This window comes from Zea mays, chromosome 6, assembly GCF_902167145.1.
Source record: "Zea mays cultivar B73 chromosome 6, Zm-B73-REFERENCE-NAM-5.0, whole genome shotgun sequence".
Classification (NCBI taxonomy): domain Eukaryota; kingdom Viridiplantae; phylum Streptophyta; class Magnoliopsida; order Poales; family Poaceae; genus Zea; species Zea mays.
Genome location: NC_050101.1, coordinates 28,296,359 through 28,306,732, shown reverse-complemented (window position 1 = coordinate 28,306,732; position 10,374 = coordinate 28,296,359).

Below are 10,374 nucleotides of genomic sequence, written 5' to 3'. Positions count from 1 at the left end.
TTGCAGTTCTTACGAATGTTGATGATTTTTATGGTTATGATGAAGCTCTCTTCTATGACGAAGTTAGTTCAAAACGATGCTTTGCTTGAAAATGCGATGGGAAGCTTCGGCTATGGTTAAATTTTTTAGCAGCACAGCAGTGCAATGGCAATGAATGCTGTGGTAACTTCACACCTACCCGTTTGTTTATATAGTGCTGCATGTGTGAAGGTGAATCATCAAGTTGCCCGTACCCGCTCAAGAGTCACCCGCACTCACTGCACGGTGGACCACGGTGCGTGCAAGATGAATCGGCAGACCGTGCATACCCATTGCATGGTGGGACCACCTCGCGCTCGGATTATTTTAATCGTTTCTTGGCAACGAGCTCAGGGAAGGTGTTTTTCGGACCTTCAGCATTCCGAAGTCTAGTACAATTTTTCACGGATCAAGTTCGTTACGAAAAACGATCTAGCATCGCGAAGGGGCTACTATTGGGGGTCTGCTTCGTAGCCGAAGATCCTGTAAGAAGAAACACCTTCAGAAGATCAACACGGAAACAACACCGAAGCTACCCTACAGGGAACTTCGGCATAACAACATGCCTAAGATGAAGGATTGCACCGACTTAAAGATGAAAAGACAGATTGAACGATGATAGTTTGTGTCATGAATGTAATCAATTGTAAAGGGTATAAATGTAATTCCACATAGGCTGCGCCCTGTGCCTATAAATAGATGAACAGTACCCCTGTACTGTTCACGCTGATTTGTACTCGCTCGTGCATTACGCTTGTACTATCTCCTTCTGTCAAGCCGAAGGTACAAATGTAATTCTATATTACTTCTGTTTATTCATGATAATATAATAGAAGATGAGTTAATAATGTTTCATAATCATTCATATTATTTTCTATGTTTTACATACTTCTTCTTCCATGAATGTATATTGTGATCATGAAGGTATGTCCTTCATGACCTTCGTCTGAAGATCATTATATCCTGAGGGGAATAATGCTTCGAAGGACGAAGGGCCTTAACCTTTAACATTTTGTGTTGCCTTGTTCTTAACTCATAGCATTTGAGAACAAGTCTCCAACACCAGGCATGTCAGGTCGATCCATAATTCCAACCCAAGTGATGATAGAGGAACTCAACCTCAAAGGCAACAACACAGCTCCCAGTCATCAGGGCCGCAACAAAGCTCCTTCAGGCCACCAACACCAAGAGGCAGAGGGGGTAGAGGCTTCAGAGGAAGATACGGGGATCAGCCCAGAAGACTATTTTGCTTATTCTGCGGTGAAGACAAAGGCCACACTACAAGAACATGCCAAGTCACAATTCAGAAGCAAAAAGAGATTGCCGAAGCTGAGGCACGGCAGAATCAGCCGAAGCAGGTCCTACATACTGCTTCATGCTATTCTCCCTATGTCCCAGAATATGTAGGTAATCAATAGCCTACGACCTATGTCACTTCAGCAAGCCACTCTCAAGCTTCCTGGGCTTAGCTCCCACCACCACCCCCGCTACCACCTACTTTGACCCGAAGCCAGCAGCCAGAAGGGCACCAACACGCGCAACAGCAACGCAATTTTCGGGAGGAGTCCGAAGCTCGCACAGTCAATAGTACTGTGCCTGAAATCAAGCACATCTATTAAAGAATATCCTACCCTTGGTGTATCTTTATCTTTTCTGTCATTTTATTTCTCTTGTATGAGAAACAAGTCACGAAGGACTGAATTTTGATTTCATGTAATAATAGTGCTCGTATCATTGAGTGAAATGCTTCCTCTTAACAAACATCCGAAGCTATAAAAGTCGTTCCTAAGGGAGCATAGAGTAAGTTTGAAAGCTACAAAAGTCATTCCTAAAGGAGCGCAGAGTAAGTTCCGCAGCTACAAAGTCGTTCCTAAGGGAGCACAGAGTAAGTTCCGAAGCTCAAAAGTCGTTCCTAAGGGGATGTAGAGCTTAAATACCACCGAAATAGAAGGTGAAGAAGCTCCAAAGTCGTTCCTAAGGGAATGCAGAGCTTAAATACCACTAAAATAGAAGGTGAAGAAGCTCCAATGTCGTTCCTAAGGGAATGTAGAGCTTAAGTACCACCGAAATATAAGGTGAAGAAGCTCCAAAGACGTCCCTAAGTGGATGCAGAGCTTAAAGACTCCAAAGACGTCCCTAAGTGGATGCAGAGTCTTGAGTGTTTCAATGTGGGTGTGTGTCTACGGCATAAACATCATGTTGCATCATTCCGCATAGCATTACATCATACATCATATCACATCAACAGCAAAGATTGAGCACGAAACAAATCTTTGACAATAACTTGATGAATGAAAGTGTACTAAGGCACGAAGTCAATCTTCGACAAATACAATCTTACCAGGAAAGTCTATTAACAACAGTATCACACAACAACTTCTCTATAAAAGGGCTCTTTTCTTTACGAAGCATGAAAAGAAGGGAAGGTGTTTTTTCGCCGAAGGCTCAAAAATGGTATGTGCGTAAATTTTATGCATCACAAAGAAATATATTACATTAATATACATGTTTGATAATTGTTTCATACACAAATATTACATAGTATCATTACAACAAAGGCCTAGTCTTCTTTCAGAATTTTCTCGGCGGCCTCATTTAGCAGTCTATCGATGACTTCGTCGACGATGGTATTGGCAACACTCATCACATCCAGCGTCTCTTTCATAACGGGATCGGCCTAAGGGTCGTATGGCTCGGGTAGCGGTGAAAGGTCAGCTGTACTAAACAAATTGTTAGTCCGAAGCCAGAAAACAAACACTAAAGCTAAAATTCAATAATAATACCTATACGTCTTGCGCACTTGGCAGCTTCTTCGGCTTGCTTAACTTCTTCTCGAGCGTCATGGGATTTTATTTCATTTTTCTTTATAATTTCGTTACCCATTTCTCGGCCGCCCTTCATCCAGACATCGGAATAGAATTTCCCGCCTATCAAAGTGGCTTCGGCCGAGGAGTCCTTTGTGTCGTTTGTGGAGAAGACGGCTTCGGCCTAGGCCACAGCTTTAACATGGTCACAACCAACCTTCTCTAGAATTGCTGCAACCCCTCGAGCGCCGGCAAAGGCACAGATATCCCCATGATCACTGAGGATCTCTTCAAAAGCTTCGGCCTCTTCACCTATCCAATCGATGACTCCCTCGGGGTCGCCTCGAATGAAATTTTCTTCCGAAGATTATGCACCCACCTTGGCAAAGCTGACTTTCAGTTTTCTTACGCAATCCAAGGATTTCTCAAAGCATCTTTCCTTGGATTCACGAAGCTCCTCAACATTCTTTTCCAGCCTAGCATTCGACCATTCACTTATTTCTTGATTTGCTTTTGCAAATGCAAAATTTTCACTAGCTTCAGCATGTTTTTTCTGAAGGCTCTCAACTTCGGCTTTATGGGCTTCAGATTGAGCATTAAATTTTGCTTCGTTTTTCTTTACTCTATCCACCAATGAAAGCAGAATTTTATCTTTCTCTAAGGCTTCATTTCTCAGTTTGATAACCTCCGACAGACGGTTACCGAGGGCTATCTGGCAACTGTCATCTTCAGCATTCTTCTGTGCTCTCAAAGCGTTGCTAAGAATTAAGCCCTGCAAAAAGAAGCGAGGCAAAGGATCAACATGAGAATAAAAGACAAAAATATAATCTTCTTATAAGACCATAACTTCCGTACCTTCAGACTAGTGTACGCAAGGATGTCTGCGAGGTCATCCTTTGACATAGCAGAGAGGCCAACTTCAAGCTTCGGAAACCCCATGCTTTTTGCCATCTCCCAGCAAACAAATATTTCCTTGTTGTCTGGGAGACAGTATAGAAAATCATCTTCGTCGGAGCCATTGAACACCATGGCCCCCTTTGGGTACTTCAGTTCCTGGGCGTAGTGTTTAGCTTCCGCGATTTCTTCTTCAAACAACCTTTTACCCGAAGCATGTCGAATAATAAAGTCAAGATCCTCAGAAGGTGCTTCAGGAATAGGAGATTTAACTTTTTCGGGCATGTCTTTCTTCTCCAAAGAAAAACCAGCATCTGAAGATCCTTGTTCAGTTCTCTGCTCAATTCCAGCAGGCTCTGCTTCAGTGGGCATTGAGGGCCCAGCTTCGGTTTCAACGCGAACTGCAGCAGCTTCGACAGTCTCTCTAGCAGGGACAGGAGTCGATACCCTTATCGATTCCAGGACGGCGTCCAGCACGCTAGCCATCCTTCTCCTCTTGGGAGTTGTTGCAGGAGCCTTTGATACCTTCGGCAATTCTGGCTCCGCTGGCGGGCTCAAGATTTTTGGCAACTCTACCATTTCCCCTAGTTCCAGCTCTTTGGCCGCTTTTCCTTCGGCTTCGCCACCATCTTTTGGTGTTTTGGCTGACCCGATTGCAGTCATCTTCGGCAATTCAGCTAATTCCTCCCTGGGGCTGGTAAGAGCAGGCTGTCCTGGCTCAGCAGTGGAAATTGTCTCTTCACCAAACTTTGACACTGTGGCTGTTTCAATATATCTAGGTCGGTGCATTAAAACCTTGATCTTTTTGCCCTTCGGCACAACAGATATGGCCAAAGTGGCAGCTTTCCTTTTCTTTCCCTGCTTTCGTGAGGGATAAGCATAGTCTGGGTACACGAAGCCAATAATGTCAAAAACTCTGTTTAACATTTTCTTGCCTGTTCCTCCGAAGGCTGAGGTCAGGGCATCATCTTCGGCTCTCGTGTACGCCCCAAGCAACTCATCGCTAGTCGCCTCAACACAGAGCAGCCAGTCATCATTTGTCTCGTCAAACTGATCTCTATATTTGAACGTGTATTTCAAATAAACCAAACCGCCTTGACTAGACCCGGCAGCAGTTTCCTTTGGCATCTCCCAGTCATTCACAAGAGGCCACACTCTGTAGGCTGTGTCCCTGGACTAGGTCTCTCGTGCCAATAAAGGCGCAAACATTGTTGAAAGCCTTTTGGCATGCTTCAATATCATTCCCAAGCGCAGTAGCCGGTCTCCTAATGCCAAAGCGAGACCAAATAGGGCGTTGAATAATCCCCTTTACGTCCTCCCTTTCAATCAGATTATTCTTTACATAAAACCATTCCTCCATCTAGGCCCCTGACCACCTTTTTCGAAACGTTGGAACTGGATAACTCTCATCAGAGCGAGGCACGAAGCCATAACAACCAAAGTTGTTGTGATACTGCTCCTTGCTAGTAGCCTTCGTCTCATATAGCAGCTCGTGCATGTTGTAGAAGCATTTTGCGCTTGGCTCTAGCCCTTGGCTTCTCACGGCCCAAACAAAAACCCCCATCCTGATAACGGCTTCAGGGGTAATCTGATGAAGGAAAATTTCGAAGGTCTTCAGCACTTCAACTAGGAATTTGCTTAACGGGAACCGAAGCCCTACCTTCATGAAACTCCTGTAAACAACCACTTCATCTTCTTCGGGAGCAGGGGCGACACTATCCCCTCCAGCTCTCACAATAGACATATCACAAAAATATCTCCCCTTCATAGCATCAATTTGACTCTGCTTAATAGATGATTTTCCGAAGATAGTATGGCTCGGCCGCCAGGGCCGATTTTCGGCATCTTCGTCTTAACTTTCCACATCAAAGCCTTCGCTATCATCAGAATCCTCAGACAAGTCAGCTAGCATCTCATTTGTAATCTTCTCTGTGTTTGTCTTCTCCATAGCCTCGTAAAAGCCAACTAGTGCGAGATCAACAAACTTCTTCTCGTCAGCCATTTGATGGGCACTTGAACAAATGCCGAAGCTCACAAAACAAGCGAAATCAGATAGAGCAAGAAAATTAATACTTGAAAAAATAACACAAGCGATTGAGATGGCACAGCAAATGCTGACGCTATGGGTTCCTATTTATATGCCCAGGCGCATTGCAACTTGGCGGGCCCTACATGTCATTGACTTTCGCTATTCTAGCGAAGGGAAGGTGTTTTTTGGACCTTCGGCTAAAGGCCTTCGTTCACGTCGCAGTTTGAATTTGTTAAAGGCAAAAACAAATTAATACTGCAAGGGGCTACTGTTGGGGGCCTTCTTCTTTCGAAGGTCCTCAAAAACTTAACTAACATGTTTTCAGTATAACACAGACTGTTACAGGTGGCTTTGACTTTGAGATGAAGCTGTGCATAGTATGAAGGTACATTCTGAATGAAGGACAAGCTAGCTCTGAAGCTGTGGCTGAAGAAGCTTCGGCTCAGCACATTGACGATGGTGAAAGGAGAAACCGACTTAAAGGGGAAAAGACTGCTTAGTCCTCGACAGCTCGCCTTATGGTCAACAGTAAAATGTCAAGGACATGAATGTAATTTTGCCCGGGCTGCGTCCCGTGCCTATAAATAGATGAACAGTAACATCGTACTGTTCACGCTGACTTGTAATCACTCTCGCGTCACTCCCGCTTTTTCACCTTCTGTCAAGCCGAATTTACATTGATGTTTATTCATGTTTATGTAAAATATGAATATGAATAGTCTAATGATTTGAAATGATTATTCATATTCCCTTTGTGTTTCATATGTCTCTGTTTACATTCTGGCTTATCGAAATGATGAAGGTATGTCCTTCATGACCTTCGTCTGAAGATCATTATATCCTAAGGGAGATAATGCTTCGAAGGACGAAGGTCCCTAATCGTTAACAATTGTGTTGCTTTGTTCTTGGTATTTAGCATCCGAGAACAAGGACCAATACATATCATTCAGTTTGATGGAAAGATAATGTGGCAATAAGACCTATGTGTCATAACTCGTGCTTTGGGATCATGTGAATTGTATTGTAATTTAGTTTAAGTAATTTAACACTATTGTACATGAATTCTTTTAGCTATTTAAAACCAAAGGTCTCTAGTTCATTGACACTAATGTGCATTTCAACAGTTCCTAAGATTTGTAGAGAAGATTGCACCTATTGTAGTATATACATCTGGCAAAGGATCACCAAATTGTTTGTTGTTTACTAAAGTTTGGTTTTTGAATGATGTAAATATTTATTTTTATATACCATATCTCCCTTCTCTTATCTAATTTCCAGATTTGCAATTCATGAGGCCATGGAGCAGCAGACAATATGTATAGGCTAGCATTACACCAGTACTCAATTCAAGGACTTCAGTTCATGCAGCTGCCAATCCAATTTTAGGACGCTATGATGATCTTAAGGTTGTAAACATGTTTTTCATTGTCTCAATAAGTATCCATTTTTAAAAGTTTAGACTATTCTAGCCATACATGGAAGACAATTAATTTGATAACTTTTCTTTTTGTTGTTCATCAGACTGGACAAGATAATATTGATCTGCAAACGACCATTCTTTCTAGATTTGATCTAATCTTTATCGTCAAGGATATCAAAATGTATGCTCAAGATAAGGTATGAAGCAAAACTCTTTGTACAATTTTCTATTAGCTTTTGTTATTCAGTTCAAGCTTTTTTGTATTTTCCATCATGTACAGTCTAGAATATGAAATATAAAAAATAGATTGGTAATTCAGAATATTAATTTGCAGGCTTTAAATAAATTAGACATAGACTTCGTATGTGTTTAACTGTTTTGGGAAAATAAACCAACGACATGCTATGCCAATGGCAGTTAATGTTGCTAATAGAAAAGAAAAACCTTTATATGTGAATAATTTTAAATTTGTAATAGAAGTAACAATGGATTTTTGCTGAGATAGCAATATTTCTACTACTTATTAAGGCTGTAAGGGTAGCCTGTTATTCCCTGTTCTGCCATTCCTATTCCTATTCCCATTTCCTACCATTTCCATCGTGAACCGCTCTCCCGACACCGTGGCCCTTGCTCCCTCTCTCCTCCATCCACGGCCGCGCTCGTCGTCCCCCACCCCTTCCTCCCCCGCTCGAGCTATCGCCACACCCCCATCCGAGATCGGCGTCCCCTGTGCCCCCTCCCTCCACTCCATCCACAACCACGAGCGCGCTCGCTGCCCCCACCCCTTTCTCCCATGCTCGAGATGCCGCCACGCCCACGTCCGAGATCGGCGCCCCCTGTGCCGCCGCCACTTTCTCCCCCACTCGAGCTACCACCACGCCCTCGTCCGAGATCGGTGGAGATGGACGTGGACGGGCATCTGCGATGGGCGGAGCGGTGGATGGTATCGCGCACGTCATTCGACATCAACCATAGCAGCGTGCGCGGGGCCACGACGGCGCTTGGGCACGCGTCCGATGACCACCACCCAGACCCGATGACCACCACCTCCATCCATGCGCCCTAGCAAGGTCGATGCCACGGGCTGCCGCCGGTAAGGCTGCCATCCTTGGCGTCCGTGCCCCAGCACGTGACCACGGGAGCAGAACCCTTGTCCCGCCACATCCTCATCGCCCCCGATGCCAAACCTGACGTCGGACCCGACTACCACTGCCTTTGTCCCCTTCTAGCGATCTCCCTCTCCCCGCCTTTGTCGACACCACCGTGATCGAAGATCCGAAAGGCAAGTTGTTTTTCTTCATCCTCTGCCTTGATGTCGTCTTTTGTGTGGTTTGGTGGGGAGGTTATTGGTGAGGGTTTCAACTGAATGCGCAGAAGAAGGATAAGGATGCCAAGGAGGCTCCCCTGACGATGGAGGGGGTCAGCCGGGCCACGTGGATGCTGCTTCACATCATCGCAGGCTCGCAGTGCAGGTGCTCAATCTATTACTAATCTGGCAATGCTATTATACTATCTCATGTTACAGAATGATCAAAATGCAATGGGCAGCAAAAATTCTATCCATGTATGATAACACATTTACACACATTGATTGTTATACTTATGGGACGTGGGCAGAGACTGATATCCTTTTTCATATTTGATTTTTGTTTGGATCTTTCAGTTCCCTAACGAATCAACAAGGTGACAAAGACGGGATGCAAAGGAGTTGGTAAGCACAAGAGACAACCCTATTAACTTTCTTTAGAATTTGAATACCTAGGACTTGGGAAACCAAAATGTTGGTGTGAAGAGGTTTGAATACTTGCTGCAACTGAAATTTACTCTCATGGTTTAGTACTAGATAATCACATCTTTTAAATGTGAAAATGATGGTAGCTACATCTTGACAATTACAGAGAATAGGTTTCATGATCTGAGTACATTTATAAAATCCTCCTTTATGAGTACAGAGAATATTCCTTTATGATCTTTCTTATTCCCATGTTAGGTGGGTTAGTGTGAGGTGCACATGGTTTAGCATGCTTCTAATGGTAACTTTATAAAAAAATCATAAGCTATGTATCACCAGACTACCACTAAATCTGTCAGGAATAGTAAGCTGAAAACATTTTTTAGGAGGGACTAGATCACCAGAGTAATTAGACATTAGCACGTTCACAAGACAAATGGAAACATATCCCCCCTGAAAGTTTCTACCTTCTCTACTTCGCAACATTTTGTTGCTTGATATGCGCGCAAAAATAACATTACTGCTAGTCGCATGCTCAGATGCATATAATCTCAAGACTATATCCTTGCAAAGAATGTGCTGATCACTTCAAGAAAGTTTTGAAGTAAGCATTTCTCACCAACAACTTGAGCCATGCCAAACACCCACTTAAGAGCCATCATTTTTTTGAAGTTGTTGGTGGAGGGTGCACCCTTTTGAAACTTGCAGTATGGGTTTCTCCTCTCAGCCAGGTGCCATTCTGGTGGCAAAGATGATGTATTAGAGGACGGATTGTGTGATCTCGAGGTTCCACCGGTAGCTAGTCAAAACTATGTTGGACTGACATCTAAAGATATTTTTGTTGAGGTTGCTCCTGATGAATTTGGCTTGCCTGATGTGGATGCTGATTCAAAACTTGAGAAGGAGCACATTAGATGGTTGAGTATGCAATTTACAATATCAAGACCAGTATGAGAATTTAGGACAAGTTTAGGATACTAAAAATGTAATATAAAAAGTATTAGAATGTGTATGAGAGCTTATGACAAGTTCACTAATCTAAATTTGCAATTTAAAAGTACCAGGATCTAAATAAGAACTCGAGATTAGGACAAGTTTGAGGACTGCCAATAAAATTTACTATTTGTTAAGAATCTTTACTTCACTGCCATTTGAGAAAAGCACAACTGACGATGGTATCCTATGAGTCTATGAAAAGATTGCATTGGCTTGTGCCAAATTGTGTTGAAGTCTTGATGACTGTTTCATGACAGTACCACTATCTCTGGTTTTTCTGGCTGCCTTTGTTAGTGTCACCATCAATTTAAAATCATGCTCCATGGTTCTACACACTGTTGTCATCCCGTGTGCCCTTGCACCATGTCCATTGCTTCCTCATCCTTGTCGCTGCAGCTAAGTGCATCTGAGTAGCCCCTGCACTGCAAGGAGGCAAATATAATGTCTAGACCCTGGTGTGGCCAAGGCCACTTGTAGCTCC